Below are 19150 nucleotides of genomic sequence, written 5' to 3'. Positions count from 1 at the left end.
TCACTGAGTGGGTCTGTTATTATAGTATCTCCACAGAGAGAGTCACTGAGTGGGTCTGTTATTATAGTATCTCCACAGGGAGAGTCACTGAGTGGGTCTGTTATTATAGTATCTCCACAGGGAGAGTCACTGAGTGGGTCTGTTATTATAGTATCTCCACAGGGAGAGTCACTGAGTGGGTCAGTTATTATAGTATCTCCACAGGGAGAGTCACTGAGTGGGTCTGTTATTATAGTATCTCCACAGGGAGAGTCACTGAGTGGGTCTGTTATTATAGTATCTCCACAGGGAGAGTCACTGAGTGGGTCTGTTATTATATTATCTCCACAGAGAGAGTCACTGAGTGGGTCTGTTATTATAGTATCTCCACAGGGAGAGTCACTGAGTGGGTCTGTTATTATAGTATCTCCACAGGGAGAGTCACTGAGTGGGTCTGTTATTATAGTATCTCCTTAGGGAGAGTCACTGAGTGGGTCTGTTATTATAGTATCTCCACAGGGAGAGTCACTGAGTGGGTCTGTTATTATAGTATCTCCTTAGGGAGAGTCACTGATTGGGTCTGTTATTATAGTATCTCCACAGGGAGAGTCACTGAGTGGGTCTGTTATTATAGTATCTCCACAGGGAGAGTCACTGAGTGGGTCTGTTATTACCGCATCCCCACAGGGAGAGTCACTGAGTGGGTCTGTTATTATAGTATCTCCTTAGGGAGAGTCACTGATTGGGTCTGTTATTATAGTATCTCCACAGGGAGAGTCACTGAGTGGGTCTGTTATTATAGTATCTCCTTAGGGAGAGTCACTGATTGGGTCTGTTATTATAGTATCTCCACAGGGAGAGTCACTGATTGGGTCTGTTATTATAGTATCTCCTTAGGGAGAGTCACTGATTGGGTCTGTTATTATAGTATCTCCTTAGGGAGAGTCACTGATTGGGTCTGTTATTACCGCATCCCCACAGGGAGAGTCACTGATTGGGTCTGTTATTATAGTATCTCCACAGGGAGAGTCACTGAGTGGTTCTGTTATTATAGTATCTCCACAGGGAGAGTCACTGAGTGGGTCTGTTATTATAGTATCTCCACAGGGAGAGTCACTGATTGGGTCTGTTATTATAGTATCTCCACAGGGAGAGTCACTGAGTGGGTCTGTTATTATAGTATCTCCTTAGGGAGAGTCACTGATTGGGTCTGTTATTACCGCATCCCCACAGGGAGAGTCACTGATTGGGTCTGTTATTATAGTATCTCCACAGGGAGAGTCACTGAGTGGGTCTGTTATTATAGTATCTCCACAGGGAGAGTCACTGAGTGGTTCTGTTATTACCGCATCCCCACAGGGAGAGTCACTAATTGGGTCTGTTATTATAGTATCTCCACAGGGAGAGTCACTGAGTGGGTCTGTTATTACCGCATCCCCACAGGGAGAGTCACTGAGTGGGTCTGTTATTATAGTATCTCCACTGGGAGAGTCACTGAGTGCGTCTGTTATTATATTATCTCCACAGGGAGAGTTACTGAGTGGGTCTGTTACTATAGTACCTCCTCAGGGAGAGTCATGGATTGGGTCTGTTACAATAATATCGAAAGAGGTAGAGTCATTTAGTGGGTCTGTTATTCGAGTATCACCAAAGCAAGAGTCACCGAATGGGTCAGCTATTATTGCATCTCCACAGGGAGAGTCACAGAATGGGTCTTTGATGATAGAATCGCCACAGGGAGAGTCACTGCGTGGTTGTGTCACTATAGTATCTCCAGAGGGAGAGGCACTGAGTGGGTCTGTTATTATAGTATTAGCACAGGGAGAGTCACTGAGTGGGTCTGTTATTGTAGTATCATCACAGAAGGAGTCACTGATTGGGTCTGTTATTATATTATCTCCACAGGGAGAGTCACTGAGTGGGTCTGTTATTATATTATCTCCACAGGGAGAGTCACTGCGTGGTTGTGTCACTATAGTATCTCCAGAGGGAGAGGCACTGAGTGGGTCTGTTATTATATTATCTCCACAGGGAGAGTCACTGCGTGGTTGTGTCACTATAGTATCTCCAGAGGGAGAGTCACTGTTTGGGTCTGTTATTATAGTATCATCACAGAAGGAGTCACTGAATGGGTCTGTTATTATAGTATCTCCACAGGGAGAGTCACTGACTGTGTCAGTTATTGTAGTATCTCCACAAGGAGAGCTATTGAGTGGGTGTGTTATTATAGTATCACCACAGCGAGAGTCACTGAATGGTTCCGTTATTGTAGTATCTCCACAGGGAGAGTCACTGCGTGGTTCTGTCACTATAGTATCTCCAGAGGGAGAGGCACTGAGTGGTTATGTTATTATAGTATCTCCACAGGGAGAGTCACTGACTGTGTCATTTATTATAGTATCTCCACTGGGAGAGTCACTGAGTGCATCCGTTATTATGGTACCGCAACAGGAAGAGTCACAGAGAGTGTCAGTTATTATTGTATCTCCACAGGGGGAGTCATTTTGTGGGACAGTTATTATATTGTCTCCAAAAGAAGAGTTACTGAGCGGGTCTGTCCTTATTCAGTTGGTCTGTAATCTTAGTGTCTCCACTGAAAGAGTCATTGAGTGGGTCTGTTATTACAGTATCTCCACAGGTAGAATCACTGAGTGGGTCTGTTATTATAGTATCACCACAGGGAAAGACATTGATTGCGTCTGTTACTATTATATCTCCAGAGGGAGAGTCACTGCGTGCATCTGTTATCAGTTTATCTCCTCAGGGAGAGTCAGAAAGTGGGTCTGTTACTATAGTATCACCACAGTGAGAGCCACAATGTTGGTCTGTTACAATAGAATCTCCACAGGGAGAGTCACTGAGCGGGTCTATTATTATAGTATCTCCACAGGGAGAGTCACTGAATGCGTCTGTTATTATCGCATCTCCACAGGGAGAGTCACAGAATGAGTCTTTGATGATAGAAACGCCGCAGGGAGAGGCACTGAGTGGCTCTGTTACTATAGCATCTCCACAGGGAGAGACACAGAGTCGGACTGTTACTATGTTATCAACTCATGGAGAGTCACTGAGTGGGACTGTTGTTATAGTATCTCCAAAGGGAGAGTCACGGAGGGGTCTATTATTATAGTATCTCCGCAGGGAGAGTCACTGAGTGGGTCTGTTAGTATAATATCTCCACAGGGAGAGTCACTGAGTGGTTCTGTTATTATAGTCTCTCCACAGGGAGAGTCACTGAGTGGTTTTGTTATTTTAGTCTCTCCACAGGGAGAGTCACTGAGTGGTTTTGTTATTTTAGTATCTCCACGAGGAGAGTCACAGAGTGGTTCTTTTATTTGTGCATCTCCGCAGGGAGAGTCACTGAGTGGGTCTGTTATTATAGTATCTCCACAGAGAGAGTCACTGAGTGGTTTTGTTATTTTAGTATCTCCACGAGGAGAGTCACAGAGTGGTTCTGTTATTTGTGCATCTCCGCAGGGAGAGACACTGAGTGTGTCTGTTAGTATAATATCTCCACAGGGAGAGTCTCTGAGTAGGTCTGTTTTTATAGTATCTCCGCAGGGAGTGTCACTGAGTGGGTCTTTTATTAATGTATCTCCACAGTAAGATTCTCTCTATCTCTTTCTCACACTCTCTCTTTATCTGCCTCTCCTCCTCTCTGTCTGGCTCTGTCTCTCTTTCTCCGTTTCTCTGTCTCTGTCTCTCCCCCTCTCTCTCTCACTCCTGTTGTGTGTCAATCCATGACTCTGTCTGTTTCTCTCTCGGACCATCTCTCGCTCCCACTCTGCCTTCTACTCTACATTCCTCTGTGTCATGCTCTCTCTCTCTCTCTCTCTCTCTGTCTTTCTCTCCTTCTCTCTCTGTCTCCCTCTCTCTATGTCTCTGTCTCCCTCTCTCTGTCTGTCTCTCGCTCTGCCTCTCGCTCTCTCTTTGTTGGTGAGTCTCTCTCTCTGTCTCTCTCTCTGCCTCTCTCCCTCTCTGCCTCTCTCTCTCTCTCTCTCTGTCTCTCTCACACTCTCTCTCTCTCTCTGCCTCTCTCTCTTTATCTCCCTCTCTCTCTTTCTCTGCCTCTGTCTCAGAATTGTTACAGTGCAGAAGGAGGCCATTCGGCCCATTATGTCCGCTCTGATTTTCTGAGAGTGTAATTATCTCAGTTCAATTCCCAGCCTTCTCCCCATAACCCTGTGCATTCTTCCTTTTCATATAACCATCTAATTCCCTTTTGAATGCTTCAGGCAGTGCATTTCAGACCTTAACCACTCACTGCACAAAAACGTTTTTCCTCATGTCACTTCTGCTTTACTTACCAAATATTTTCAGTCTGTGCCCTCTCATTCTTTATCCCTTCACAAGTGGGAACATTTTCTCTCTATCTCCTCTGTCCAGACCCCTCATGATTTTGAATACCTCTATCAAATCACCTCTCAGCCTTTTCTTCTCCATGGAAAATAGTCCTAACTTCGCCACTCTATTTTCATAACTAAAATTCCTCATCCCTGGAACCATTCTCGTGAATCTCTTCTGTACTGTCTCCAATACCCTCACGTCTTTCCCCAACTGCGGCACCCAGAACTGGACGCAATACTCCAGCTGAGGACGAACTAGTGTCTTATACAAGTTCAGTATAACTTCATTGCTCTTGTACTCTATGCCCCTATTAATAAAGCCCAGGATACTGTATGCTTTATTAACTGCGTTCTCAACCTGTCCTGCCTTCAATGACCTGTGCTCATCTCCCCCCAGGTCCCTCTGCTCCTGTACCCCCTTTAGAATTGTTCCCTTTATTTTATATTGTCTCTCCATGTCCTTCCTACGAAAATGAATCACTTCACATTTCCCAGCATTGAACTTCATCTGCCACCTGCCTGCCCATTCCAGCAACTTGTCTATGTCCTTTTGAAGTTCGACACTATCCTCATGACAGTTCACAATGCTTCCAAATTTCGTACCATCTGCAAACTTTGAAATTGTTCCCTGAACACTGAGGTCTCAGCCATTAATAGATATCAGGAAAAGCAAGGGTTCCAAAACTAATCCCTGGGGAACTCCACTACAAACCTTCCTCCAGCCTGAAAAACATCGATTAATCATTTCTCTTTGTTTCCTGTTACTCAGCCAATTCCGTATCCATGTTGCTACTGTCCCTTTTATTCTATGAGTTACAAGGCCAAATAAACCACATCCATTGGCTGCTTTCATGTAGTGACTTCCAGACCATCACCACCAATTGGGTGAAAATATTTTCCTCATCTCCCCTCTAAATTTTCTACCAATTACTTTAAATCTATGCTGACCTCTCTGCTAAGGTGAATAGACCCTTCACCTCCACTCTATCCAGGCCCCTCAAAATGTTGTACATTTCAATCAGATCTCCCCTCAGCCTCCTCTGTTCCAAGGACAACAACCCCAGCACATAGCTGTATTTTTCCCCATAGCTGTATTTTTCCAGTCCTGGCAACATCCTCGTAAATCTCCTCTGTACCCTCTCTAATGCAATTACATCATTTCTGTAATGAGGTGACCAGAACTGCACACAGTACACAAGTTGTGGCCTAAATTATGGGTTATACAGTTCCAACGTAGCCTCCCTGCTCTTCTATTCTGTACATGTTTTTGGAACTCTTCCAGTCCATTGATATGATAACCCAAGGACAGCAATGCTTTCAGCCATTTCTTAGTTAACCTTAAACCTTTAAATCTTTCCCTGCATTGTGAAAATATGAAACACTGATCCAACACTCACCCCTAAAACACTCACACTAAACTCCCAACACAGGGCTGGGCAGATGATGAGGATTGTTACTGATTGTTACTTCTTGTCTCATCCTCTATCTGTCTTTCCCTCACATGTCTGTCTCTATGTCTCTTTCTCTTTCTCTCCCTCTCTCTGTCTGTCTCTCCCTCTCTCTCTCTATGTCTCTCTTTCTCTGTCTTTATCTCTTCCTCTTTCTCCGACTCTGTCCATGACTCTGTATGTGTATCGCAGACCTTCTCTCCCTCTTTCTCCTTGGACAGAAATGTATTGAAAAATTTCTTGGTTAATTTTGAACCTGTAAACCTTGCCCTTCTTGGGAAGGTCACTGCAGTTTGAAAACATCAAATACTGATCAACACTCGATCCTAAACTGTCACACTAAACCCCCAATACCGAATTGGGCAGATAATGGGGATTGCTACTGGGGTTCTGTCAAGGTTTCATTTCACTATTTCTTCTGTCTCCCTCTGTCTTTCACTTCGTCCCTCTCTCCATTTCTCCATTTGTTTTAATTTCCCTCTCTCCTCTGTCCTTCAGCTCCCTCCACTTTATACATAGAGAGGGAGCTCCCTCTACTTTATATATAGAGAGGGAGTTCCCTCCATTTTATACGCAGAGACGGAGCTCCCCCCACCTTTATGTGCCGAGAGGGAGCTGCCTCCACATTATGTGCTGAGAGGGTGCTTCCTCCGCTTTTGACGCAGAAAGGGAGCTCCCTCCTATTTATACACCGATAGGGAGCTCCCTGCACTTTTTACGCAGAGCGGGAGCTCCCTCCACTTTATTATATAAAGACGGTGCTCCCTCCACTTTATACGTACAGAGGGAGCTCCCTCTATTTTATTTGATTAGTTTAGAGATACAGCACTGAAACAGGCCCTTCGGCCCACCGAGTCTGTGCCGACCATTAACCACCCATTTATACTAATCCTACACTAATCCCATGTTCGTACCACATCCCCACCTATCCCTATACTTCCCTACCACCTACCTATACTAGGGACAATTTATAATGGCCAATTGACTTAACAACCTGCAGGTTTTTGGCATGTGGGAGGAAACCGGAGCACCCGGAGGAAACCCACGCAGACACAGGGAGTACTTGCAAACTCCACATAGGCAGTACCCAGAATTGAACCCGGGTCGCTGGAGCTGTGAGGCTGCGGTGCTGACCACTGCGCCACTGTGCCGCCCTATACAGCTGCCATGGTGGGATTTGAACCCCTGTCCCCAGACCATCAGGTTGGGCCTCTGGATTACTTGACGGGTGATATTATCACCGTGCGACAGCCTCCCAATGGACGTGAACACTGTCTGTCGCCGAATATCACTCGCAGTAGTTTCTAGGCTGTAACCCTGGACATGGTCTCGAATCAGATCGTCAAAGTTCACATTTTAACTGGGAAAAGGCAGGAACAGTGTGAAATGGGATTGCTTTTGTAAATTTACATTTACAAAAGCAATCCCATTTCACACTGTTCCTGTGAGTGAACTAGGTCAATACAATAATATGGAAAATGTAAATATACCATCATAATTGTAGCATCTATCCCGAATGTCTACCGATTTCAGGTTTATTCCCGGGAGATATCTTACTAAGAAAATGTCATTGACATTGAAATAATTGTGTTTTATCCACCACATTATTTACATCAGAGTCAAAGCTGCTGATGTAATGTGTTTGTTCAGGTGATTGTAACTAATAGCAATGATCTGGGGTATAACAGTGTCAATGGAGACATATACCGTGTATAAATCAGGACCCATTGGAATGGATCAGCTCAGAGTGCATGCTGGAACTGTGGATTCCAGGTGAGCAGAAGCCTCTGCTTCTCACAGAAATGGGATATCCAGTAATCATTCAGTTCCTATCCATTTACTATCCTGTACTTTCAGCACTTGCAGTTCCTGGTAAGCCTGTATCTCAGCTGTTCATGGTGTCAATCAATGTTAACTGTCCTGCTGTACTCGGTATTATTTCTCACTGTATGTGTTGTCCAGCCACCTGTTATTTTCCAGACATTTACTGATGGAATGTCCTCATTGTTTACTCTTTCAGTCTTGCAGGAGTAATATTATGCCCTTAATGGTATCGGTTTTGGTAACCGTGGCATTGTTACTGTATTATTCTGTGTATTGAGAGCATTCAAATCAAGCATCTCGGCTAGGATCAAGAATCAGACCATCAGGAGCATTTAACAGTTTCACCATGTGGAATATTTTTCTGATTTTCTTTTGGTGATTGATAATGAGACATCTCACGGTCTCGGTGTTACAAGGGGAGAGCACAATGTCCTCACTCCCTAATAACATGGCTCAGTTTAACTGGGATTTCAATTTGTATATTGGTTATCACTGTTATCAAATATTATTTCATTCTGTGTGAGTCTGACACTGCTTCAGAGGTCTGGCTACTGAACTGAGTTTGACACTTTCACTTGTCCTTCTCTGCTTCACTGTGGACCTTCACTGTCACTGGACTACATTGTAAAATAGAAAGTATTGATGTGATATTTTATTGGTTTACACTCGATCAGTTGGAATCAAGTGTCTTTCCAATTATCTGTAGATTATCAGCCGCAGTGCTGATGTTGGTGTTTTATTAATTTAAAAATCTCACATTATAAAAGATTACTTTATAATTCCAGGAGAAGGAATTTCAATGATTGTGAGGTTTGTCTGGAAGAAGCTTTCGATCCTGTTTATTCCATGCAATGTGGATGAAGTGAAGAGTGCAGGTGAACAAGTGGAGACTTGGGTGTTCTGTAGATACATTAAATTCATCACAGAGGCTTCACCATTGAACAAATTGACTCTCAGAACAGAATCATTGAACCTGGTGCTGGTGAACAGAACACAGGCGCAGAATGTTAGGAATAATCTGTGTGTGAAACGTAGCATCAAGTAACAGTTTGCAGGGTGTGAGTACTCCAGAGAGATACGGAAGGAGAGAAGTAGCAGGGAGAACAAAACCGAGTGAAAGAGATAAGCAGAAGTAAAGAGAAAGAGAAAGAAGCAGCAGTGTGAATAATTCACTATCATACAGTGCTGGAATGTGCAGAACAAATAGTGAGAGAAACTGGGAGTTGAAGTTGTCTGTTGTCAGGTTGTGTTCATTTTCCTGTTGGACTTGATCCTCTGTGTTAGAACATAGAACATAGAACAGTACAGCACAGTACAGGCCCTTCGGCCCACGATGTTGTGCCGAACCTTTAACCTACTCTATGATCAAACTTACAACCTACCCTTCATTCTACTATCATCCATGTACCTATCCAAGAGTCGCTTAAATGCCCCTAATGTATCTGCTTCTGCTACCGCCGCTGGCAGCTCATTCCACGCACCCACCACTCTCTGCGTAAAGAACCTACCTCTGACATCTCCCCGAAAACTTCCTCCAATCACCTTAAAATTATGCCCCCTTGTGATAGCCCTTCCCACCCTGGGAAAAAGCCTCTGGCTATCCACTCCAGCTATGCCTCTCATGATCTTGTACCCCTCTATCAAGTCACCTCTCATCCTTCTTCGCTCCAATGAGAAAAGCCCAAGCTCCCTCAACTTTCTTCGTAGAACATGCCCTCCAGTCCAGTCAGCATCCAGGTAAATCTCCTCTGCACCCTCTCTAAAGCTTCCACATCCTTCCTATGATGAGGCGACCAGAACTGAACACATTATTCCAAGTGTGGTCGAACCAGGGCCTTATAGAGCTGCAGCATAACCTCGCGGCTCTTAAACTCAATCCCCCTGTTAATGAAAGCCAACACACCATCCACCTTCTTAACAGCCCGATCAACTTGGGTGGCAACTTTGAGCGATCTATGGACATGGACCCCAAGATCCTTCTGTTCCTCCACACTGCCAAGAATCCTGTCTTTAAGCCTGTATTCCCCATTCAGATTCGTCCTTCCAAAATGAATCACTTCACACTTTTCCAGGTTGAACGCCATCTGCCAGTTATCAGCCCAGCTCTGCATCCTGTCAATGTCCCGTTGCAACCTACAACAGCCTTCCACACGATCCACAACGCCAGCAACCTTCCTGTCATCGGCAGCCTTGCTAACCCAGCCTTTCACTTCCTCATACAAGTCATTTATAAAAATCACAAAGAGCAGAGGTCCCAGAACAGATCCTTGTGTAACACTAAAGTAAAAGCAAAATACTGCGGATGCTGGAAATCTGAAACAAAAACAAGAAATGCTGGAATCACTCAGCAGGTCTGGCAGCATCTGTGGAAAGAGAAGCAGAGTTAACGTTTCGGGTCACTTACCCAAAACGTTAACTCTGCTTCTCTTTCCACAGATGCTGCCAGACCTGCTGATTGATTCCAGCATTTCTTGTCCTTGTGGAACACCACTGGTCACCGAGCTCCAGGCAGAATACTTTCCATCTTCTACCACCCTCTGACTTCTATGGGCAATCCAATTTTGTATCCAGACAGCCAACTTTCCCTGGATCCCATGCCTCCTCACTGTCTGAATGAGCCTACCATGGGGAACCTTATCAAACGCCTTGCTGAAATGAATATACACCACATCCACTGCTCTTCCTTCATCAATGTGTTTTTTCACATCTTCAAAGTATTCAATAAGGCTTGTGAGGCGTGACCTGCCCCTTACAAAGCCATGCTGACTGTCGCTAATCAAACTATGCTTTTCCAAATATTCATAAATCCTGTCTTTCAGACTCCTCTCCAATAATTTGCCCACTACCAACGTAAGACTGAGTGGTCTATAATTCCCAGGGTTATCCCTATTCCCTTTCTTGAACAAGTGAACACCATTTGCCACCCTCCAATCATCCGGCACCACTCCAGTGGACAGTGAAGACGCAAAGATCATCGGCAAAGGCGCAGCAATCCCTTCCCTCGCTTCCTGTAATATCCTTTGGTATCTCCCGTCTGGTCCCGGGGTCTTATTTGTCCTCATATCATTCAAAATTTCCAGCACATCCTCCTTCTTAACCTCAACCTGTTCGAGCATATCAGCCTGTTCCACGCTGGCCTCAGAAACGGTCAGGTCCCTCTCACTAGTGAATACTGAAGCAAAGTATTCATTTCGGACCTCCCCTACCTCCTCCGACTCCAGGCACAAGTTCCCTCCAGTATCCATGATCGGCCCTACCCTCACTCTGACCATCCTCTTGTTCCTCACATAAGTGTAGAACGCTTTGGGATTTTCCTTATTCCTACCCGCCAAGACTTTTTTATGTCCCCTTCTAGCTCTCCCAGGTCCATTCTTCAGTTCCTTCCTGGCTACCATGTAACCCTCTAGAGCCCTGTCTGATCCTTGCTTCCTCAACCTTAAGTAAGCTTCCTTCTTCCTGTTGACTAGCTGCTCCACATCTCTTGTCATCCAAGGTTCCTTCACCCTACCATCCCTTCCCTCCCTCATCGGGACAAACCTATCCAGCAGTCGCAGCAAGTGCTCCCTAAACAACCTCCACATTTCTGTCGTGCATATCCCTGAGAATATCTGCTCCCTATTTATGCTCCCCTGTTCCTGCCTAATAGCATTGTAATTCCCCCTCCCCGAATTAAATATTTTCCCATCCCGTCTGCTCCTGCCCCTCTCCATGACGATCGTGAAGGTCAGGGAGTTGTGATCACTATTTTTGTCAGGTGTTGATTTAGGTCAGGTCCTCATTTTGTTTTGTAGAACGTTCCTATTCCTTACTTAGTGATTGAATAAACAGAATAGAATCAGTTCTTCACAGTTCTGTTTATTCATTCATGGGATGTGGGCGTCACTGGCTCGGCCAGCATATTGCCCATCCTAATTGCCCTTGAGAAGGTGGTGGTGAGCTGCTTTCTTGAACCGCTGCAGTCCATGTGGGGTAGGTACACCCACAGTGCTGTTAGGAAGGGAGTTCCAGGATTTTGACCCAGTGACAGTGAAGGAACGGCGATATAGTTCCAAGTCAGGATCATCTGTGACTTACATGGGAAATTGCAGGTGGTGGTGTTCCCATGCATCTGCTGCCCTTGTCCTTCGAGGTGGCAGAGGTCGCGGGTTTGGAAGATGCTGTCGAAGGAGCCTTGGTGCGTTTCTGCAGTGCATCTTGTATATGGTACACACTGCTGCCACTGTGCGTCGATGGTGGGGGGAGTAAATGATTTGGATGGGGTGTCAATCAAGCGGGCTGCTTTGTCCTGGATGGTGTCAAGCTTCCTGAGTGTTGTTGGAGCTGCACCGATCCAGGCAAGTGAAGAGTATTCCATCACACTCCTGCATTGTGACGTGTAGATGGTGGACTGACTTTGGGGAGTCAGGAGGTGAGTTACTCACCTCAGGATTCATAGCCTCTGACCTGCTCTTGTCGCCATGGTATTTATATGACTACTCCAGTTCAAGTTCTGATCAATGGTAGCCCCAAGGGTGCTGATCGTGGGGAATTCAGCGATGGTAATGCCATTGAATGACAAGAGGATATAGTTAGATTCTTGTTGGAGATGCTCATTGCCTGGCAATTGTGTGGCGCAAATGTTACTTGCCACTTATCAGGCCAAGCCTGGATACTGTCCACGTCTTGCTGCATTTGTATGCATGGTAATTCATGATGTGAATACTGCACCTTAAAATCTCTGTGACTACTGAATTCAAGAAAGAGCGTGGCTAATATCAGAAATACATTTAAATTTATATTTAATTGCCTGTACAAACTAAATATATTGACTACATTGTATAAACAATGAACTGTTCTCCAACACCAATAACCACCCAATAACCACAGGGATTATTGTTTGAATGTTATAATTGAGTTGTCTTACTGGGATCTCTAGATTAGATTTCCTCTGACACTCTGCTGCAGTCTCTCCTTGTAAATCTCAGCCTCTCCTCTCACTGTATTGAATCCTCAGTCTCCTCATCCATTGCTTCAGTTTATCCACTTTCCGAAACCCTCTACTCCAGTCTTCCCTCCTGCTCCAACAAGTCCTTATTCTTCTCTCCCTCCCAATCTCACTCACAAGCTCCAACTCCACCTACCTCGTCCAACCTGATAGGAATAAAGGAACATCGGAGCAGGAGGAGGCTATTCAGCCCTTCGAGCCTGCTCCACCATTCTAGATCACGGCTGATACTCACTCAGTGCTGCAGTTGTCAGCCTTTTCCCATTTGGTAACAGGCCCTGTCGGTTCTCTGAACCCAGAGCAACAAACCAGCTACACATGCAACTCTCCCGAAACCTTCCCAACCAACAATCTGGAGACAAATTCACAATTAACCCAATGGATTCCATCTCTGTAAAACCCCTTCTCATTTCCCCACTGGCACTGCATCCTCACTCAGAGCTTCCAGTAGATCCGCTGCTGACTTTATTCACTTTCTGTATCAAATTCCCAAATCATTATTAATAATTATGTTTTCAAACATTTCACTGTGGCAAAGCACTGCCCAGGTCAATGAATCAGTTATCACTGCTCGATGCAGCAACGAAGCTTGAAATTTCAGCCCAGATCCTGTCAAACTGCTGCTTTGTCTCCAGGTCTGATCAGTAATTTCTCTGCTTCCTTTTCTATTTCTTCCAGGTAACCTGGAAGATTGTGATCCTGTCCCGAGGGAAGTGCGGTCTCTCCAAATGTATCACTGTCTACCTGGTGGGAATGGCTGTATCTGATCTCCTGGTCGTTATCATTGATCCCATATTGGCCCAGATTGTTCCAATTTATTTCCCATATTCAATCCTGAGAATTACCCCTTTGTGTTCTCTCATTTTCGTTCTGCTTTCTGCAGCCACAGTTGTTTCTGTCTGGCTCACAGTCACTTTCACCTTTGATCAATTTGTGGCCATTTGTTGTGAGAAGCTGAAAACGAAATATTGCAGCGAGAAAACAGCGGCTGTGGTTCTAGGAACCGTGAGTGTGCTGGGCTGTTTCGAGTCTCTCCCCTGGTACTTTACACTGGAAAAAGTTTACATTATTGATAATGTTCCCATGGGTTGTGGTTATAAACTGAGCTTCTATACTTCCCCCGTATGGGGGCTTTTTGAATTGCTTGACCTCATTTTAACCCCCTGTGTCCCAGTCTTTCTGATTTTGCTGCTCAATGTTCTGACTGTCAGACGGATTTTATTCTCCAGTAAAGTCCGCAGGGGATTCCAGCGCCACAGCAATGTAGAGAATCACAAGGACCCAGAGATGGAGAATCGCAGGAAATCAATTATTTTACTCTTCGGTACATCCGGCAGTTTTATACTGTTGTGGGTAATTGGGGTTGTGATTATCATTTATGTGCGAATTACAGATATTCAGTATTATTCCTCCTACACTGACCCTCTCTATATCACAGACCAAACATCAAAGATGCTGCAGGTTCTCAGTTGCTGCACCAACACATGTATTTACATTGTGACCCAGACTAAATTCAGACAGGAGCTGAAGAAGGCGGTAAAATACCCTCTCAATCTCATTGTTAAATTAGAGAAATCAAAGAAAGAGCTGAAGAGTTTCAAACACTGGAACTAAATCACATTCCTCCCCCCACCCGCCGCCCCGCTCCACACCCCTCCATCCCCCCGGGCCTTTGTGATTATTTGACAGGCGTCATCTTTCCTCCTGGCAGCTGCCTGAATGTGGCAGACCATGACGTTTCAGCGGAGCAGGCTGCATTTGCGCATGTGCCAGTACAGCGCCGCCTAGTGCTGGGTTTTCAACAAAGGCAGCCAGTGAACAAAGCTGCAAATCACAGCGAGTGTGAGGTGGTGAGAGGGGGACAGTGCTTCAGGGACAGCAGCAGTTGGAGATGGTGAGAGGGGACAGTCACTGCAGTGAGGCAGGGACACTAGCAGATGGAGATGCTGAGCCATTGTTGATGGGAGATTCAGTGTGACTGTGAGATTGAAAGTTTTTACAAGTTTGAGGAGTTTAGTTTCTGTAACTTGAGATGCTGAATAAAATAATTTCAATACAATTTGTGTTAAATGACTATATTCCTACTATGTAAACACTTAGAAAAACATAGAAAAATACAGCACAGAACAGGCCCTTCGGCCCACGATGTTGTGCCGATCCTTTGTCCTCTGTCAAGGACAATTTAATCTATACCCCATCATTCTCCTTTATCCATATACCTATCTAAAAGCCGTTTGAAAGTCCCTAAAGTTTCTGACTCAACAACTTCCCCAGGCAAGGCATTCCATGCCCCGACCACTCTCTGGGGAAAGAACCTTCCCCTGACATCCCCCTTATATCTCCCACCCTTCACCTTAAATTTATGACCCCTTGTAACGCTTTGCTCCACCCGGGGAAAAAGTTTCTGACTGTCTACCCTATCTATTCCCCTGATCATCTTATAAACCTCTATCATGTCACCCCTCATCCTTCTCCGTTCTAATGAGAAGAGGCCTAGAATGTTCAGCCTTTCCTCGTAAGACTTATTCTCCATTCCAGGCAACATCCTGGTAAATCTCCTCTGCACCCTCTCCAAGGCTTCCACATCCTTCCTAAAATGAGGCGACCAGAACTGCACACAGTACTCCAAATGAGGCCTTACCAAGGTCCTGTACAGCTGCATCATCACCTCACGGCTCTTAAATTCAATCCCTCTGCTAATGAACGCTAACACCCCATATGCCTTCTTCACAGCCCTATCCACTTGAGTTGCAACTTTCAACGATCTATGCACATAGACCCCAAGGTCTCTCTGCTCCTCCACATGCCCAAGAACCCTACCGTTAACCCAGTATTTTGCATTCGTGTTTGTCCTTCCAAAATGGACGACCTCACACTTTTCAGGGTTAAACTCCATCTGCCACTTTTCAGCCCAGCACTGCAACCTATCCAAGTCCCTTTGCAGACGACAATAGCCCTCCTCGGTATCCACAACTCCACCAACCTTTGTATCATCTGCAAATTTACTGACCCACCCTTCGACTTCCTCATCCAAGTCGTTAATAAAAATCACAAACAGGAGAGGACCCAGAACTGATCCCTGTGGCACGCCACTGGTAACTGGGCTCCAGGCTGAGTATTTACCATCTAAGACCACTCTCTGCCTTCTATCAGTTAGCCAATTCTTAATCCAACTGGCCACATTCCCCACTATCCCATGCCTCCTGACTTTCTCCATAAGTCTACCATGGGGGACCTTATCAAATGCCTTACTAAAATCCATGTACACCACATCCACTGGTTTACCCTCAACCACTTGCTTGGTCACCTGCTCAAAGAATTCAATCAGGCTTGTGAGGCAAGACCTACCCCTCACAAAACCGTGCTGACTGTCCCGAATCAAGCAGTGTCTTTCCAGATGCTCAGAAATCCTATCCCTCAGCACCTTTTCCATCAACTTGCCTACCACCGAAGTAAGACTAACTGGCCTGTAATTCCCAGGGTTGTTCCCATTCCCTTTCTTGAACAGGGGCACAACATTTGCCACCCTCCAATCACCTGGTACCACCCCCGTCAACAGAGAAGATGAAAAGATCATTGCCAGCGGCTCTGCAATTTCATCCCTTGCTTCCCATAACATCCTTGGATATACCCCGTCAGGCCCGGGAGACTTGTCTATCTTCAAGTTATTCAAAAACCCCAACACATCTTCCCTCCTAACGAGCACTTCCTCGAGCTTACCAGTCTGTTTCACACCGTCCTCTTCAGTAATACACCCCTTCTCATTCGTAAATACCGAAGAGAAGTACTCATTCAAAACCTCACTTATCTCTTCCGGCTCAACACACAGTCTCCCGCTATTGTCCTTGACCGGACCTACGGTCCCCCTAGTCATCCTCAAATTTCTGACATACGCGTAAAAGGCCTTGGGGTTTTCTTTTATCCTACCCGCCAAGCATTTTTCATGCCCTCTCTTAGCTCTCCTAATCCCTTTCTTCAGATCCTTCCTGGCCATCTTGTATCCCTCCAGAGCTATGCCTGTGCCCTTTTTCCTCAACCTTATATACGCATCCTTCTTCTTCCTAACAAGACTCTCAACCTCTCTTGTCAACCACGGTTCCCTCACATGACCATCCCTTCCCTGTCTGACAGGGACATGCTTATCAATGGCCCCTACTATCTGCTCCTTGAAAAAGTTCCACATTTCGACCGTGCCCTTCCCTGCCAGCATATGCTCCCAACTTATGCTCCTCAGTTCCTGCCTGACAGCATCATATCTACCCTTCCCCCAATTGTAAACCTTGCCCTGTTGCACATACCTATCCCTCTCCATTACCACAGTGAATGCTACAGAATTGTGATCACTATCTCCAAAGTGCTCGCCCACCAACAGCTCTATCACTTGCCCTGGTTCATTACCTAGTACCAAATCCAATATTGCCTCCCCTCTGGTCGGGCAGTCTACATACTGAGTCAGAAAAGCTTCCTGGACATACTGCACAAACACTACCCCATCCAAACTATTCGATCTAAAGAGTTGCCAATCAATATTTGGGAAGTTGAAATCCCCCATAATTACTACCCTGTGACTTCTGCTCCTTTCCAAAATCTGTTTCCCAATCTGCTCTTCCACCTCCCTGCTGCTATTGGGGGGCCGATAGAAAACTCCCATCAAGGTGACTGCTCCTTTCCTGTTCCTGACCTCAACCCACAGTGCCTCAGTCGGCAGATCCTCCTCGAAAATTCTTTCAGCAGTTGTTACACTATTTCTAACTAACAATGCCACCCCCCACCTCTTTTACCACCATTCCTAATCTTATGAAAACATCTATAACCAGGTACCTCCAAGAACCATTCCTCCCCCTCACCTATCCACGTTTCAGTGATGGCCACAACATCGTAGTCCCAAGTGCCCATCCACGCCTTCAATTCACTCACCTTATTCCTGATGCTTCTTGCGTTGAAGTATACGCACTTTAACCCTTCTCCGTGCCCATCTGTCCTCTGCGACAGTGCTACCTTCCCCAATACCTCACTACACTCTTTGTCTTTCTGAGTGGACCCACTGGTCCCTGGACTACAAGTCCGGTTCCCATCCCCCTCCCAAACTAGTTTAAACCCTCCCGAACAGTACTAGCAAACCTCCCTCCCAGGATATTGGTGCCCCTCTGGTTCAGATGCAGCCCGTCCTGTTTGAACAGGTCCCATCTTCCCCAGAATGCAGTCCAATTATCCAAGAACTGGAAGCCCTCCCTCCTACACCATTCCTGCAGCCACGTGTTCAGCTGTGCTCTCTCCCTATTCCTAGCCTCACTATCACGTGGCGCCGGCAACAAACCAGAGATAACAACTCTGTCCGTCCGAGCTTTCAGCTTCCAGCCTAACTCCCTAAACTCACTTCTAACATCTGTGCCACCCTTCCTTCCTACGTCGTTGGTGCCAATGTGCACCACGACCTCTGGCTGCTCCCCCTCCCCTTTAAGGATCCTGAAGACGCGATCACAAACATCACGGACCCTGGCACCAGGGAGGCAACAAACCATCCGTGCGTCTCGCTTGCGCCCACAGAACCGCCTGTCGGTACTCCTCACCATCGAGTCCCCGATGACTAGTGCTCTCCCGTTCTCCCTCCTTCCCTTCTGAGCCACAGTGCAGGACCCCGTGCCAGAGGCCCGTTCACTGCAGCCTGCCCCCGATAGGCCGTCCCCCCCAACAGTATCTAAAACTGTATACTTGTTGTTGAGGGGAACGACCACAGGAGATCCCTGCACTGACCTCTTCCCACCTCTAACTTGCAGCATTAAAATGTTTCCTGCTTGGAAAATTATTTTCAGTGATTAAAGGTAATGTGTAAATAAAACAACAGCATCAAATTAAACTCAAACAATCATTTACAAATAAAAACTCTCGAAATAAGTTGTGTTGAATTCTTCATCACTAACGTTATGACATCTCTCTAGCTCCCACTTCTCTCTCTATGCTGGTATCTTCTCTGCTATAACTCAGAGTTTTGAAGTTTTGATCCGGTTGCCTTTTGAATGTTAATATTGAATCTGCTTTCAGAAACCTGTCAGACAGTGAATTCCAGACCAGAACAACTCCCTGACTATTTGTTTCTCCCCTCTGCAAGTGTAAACAGTTTCTCCTCACGTTTCCAAACTGCGGGAAAGATTTTGAATACAATGAATGTCTGCAGGACTGCAGCTGCAGACGAGCTGCAATCTCCTGAATGTGGACAAACAATGGACAAAAATCATCTCCGAATCCCCCAGGAGAGCAGAGGAAAGAAACAGTCAGGAAGCAAACGGAAACAAGTGACACTTTATTGCAGCAGCAAAAAACTCTTTGTCAGAATGTGGAGGTCAATATCGCTGAACTTTATGTAAACTGAAGGTGAAAAGTGGAAGATATGCATTACAATTGGTGCTAAATGTCCGTTTCCCCGCTTTGTGAACCCTTATGACATTAAACTGGTTAATGTTTAGAAGGTTTTTTGGATTGAATACAGGCTAATGCAGAAACACAGCAGCAGCAAATAAAGTACAAAGAATCACTGAGAAATATAACTGTAAATATAGGTGAGAATTGTT

This window comes from Heterodontus francisci, unplaced genomic scaffold (assembly GCF_036365525.1).
Source record: "Heterodontus francisci isolate sHetFra1 unplaced genomic scaffold, sHetFra1.hap1 HAP1_SCAFFOLD_152, whole genome shotgun sequence".
Lineage (NCBI taxonomy): Eukaryota > Metazoa > Chordata > Chondrichthyes > Heterodontiformes > Heterodontidae > Heterodontus > Heterodontus francisci.
This window is presented reverse-complemented; position numbering follows the sequence as displayed.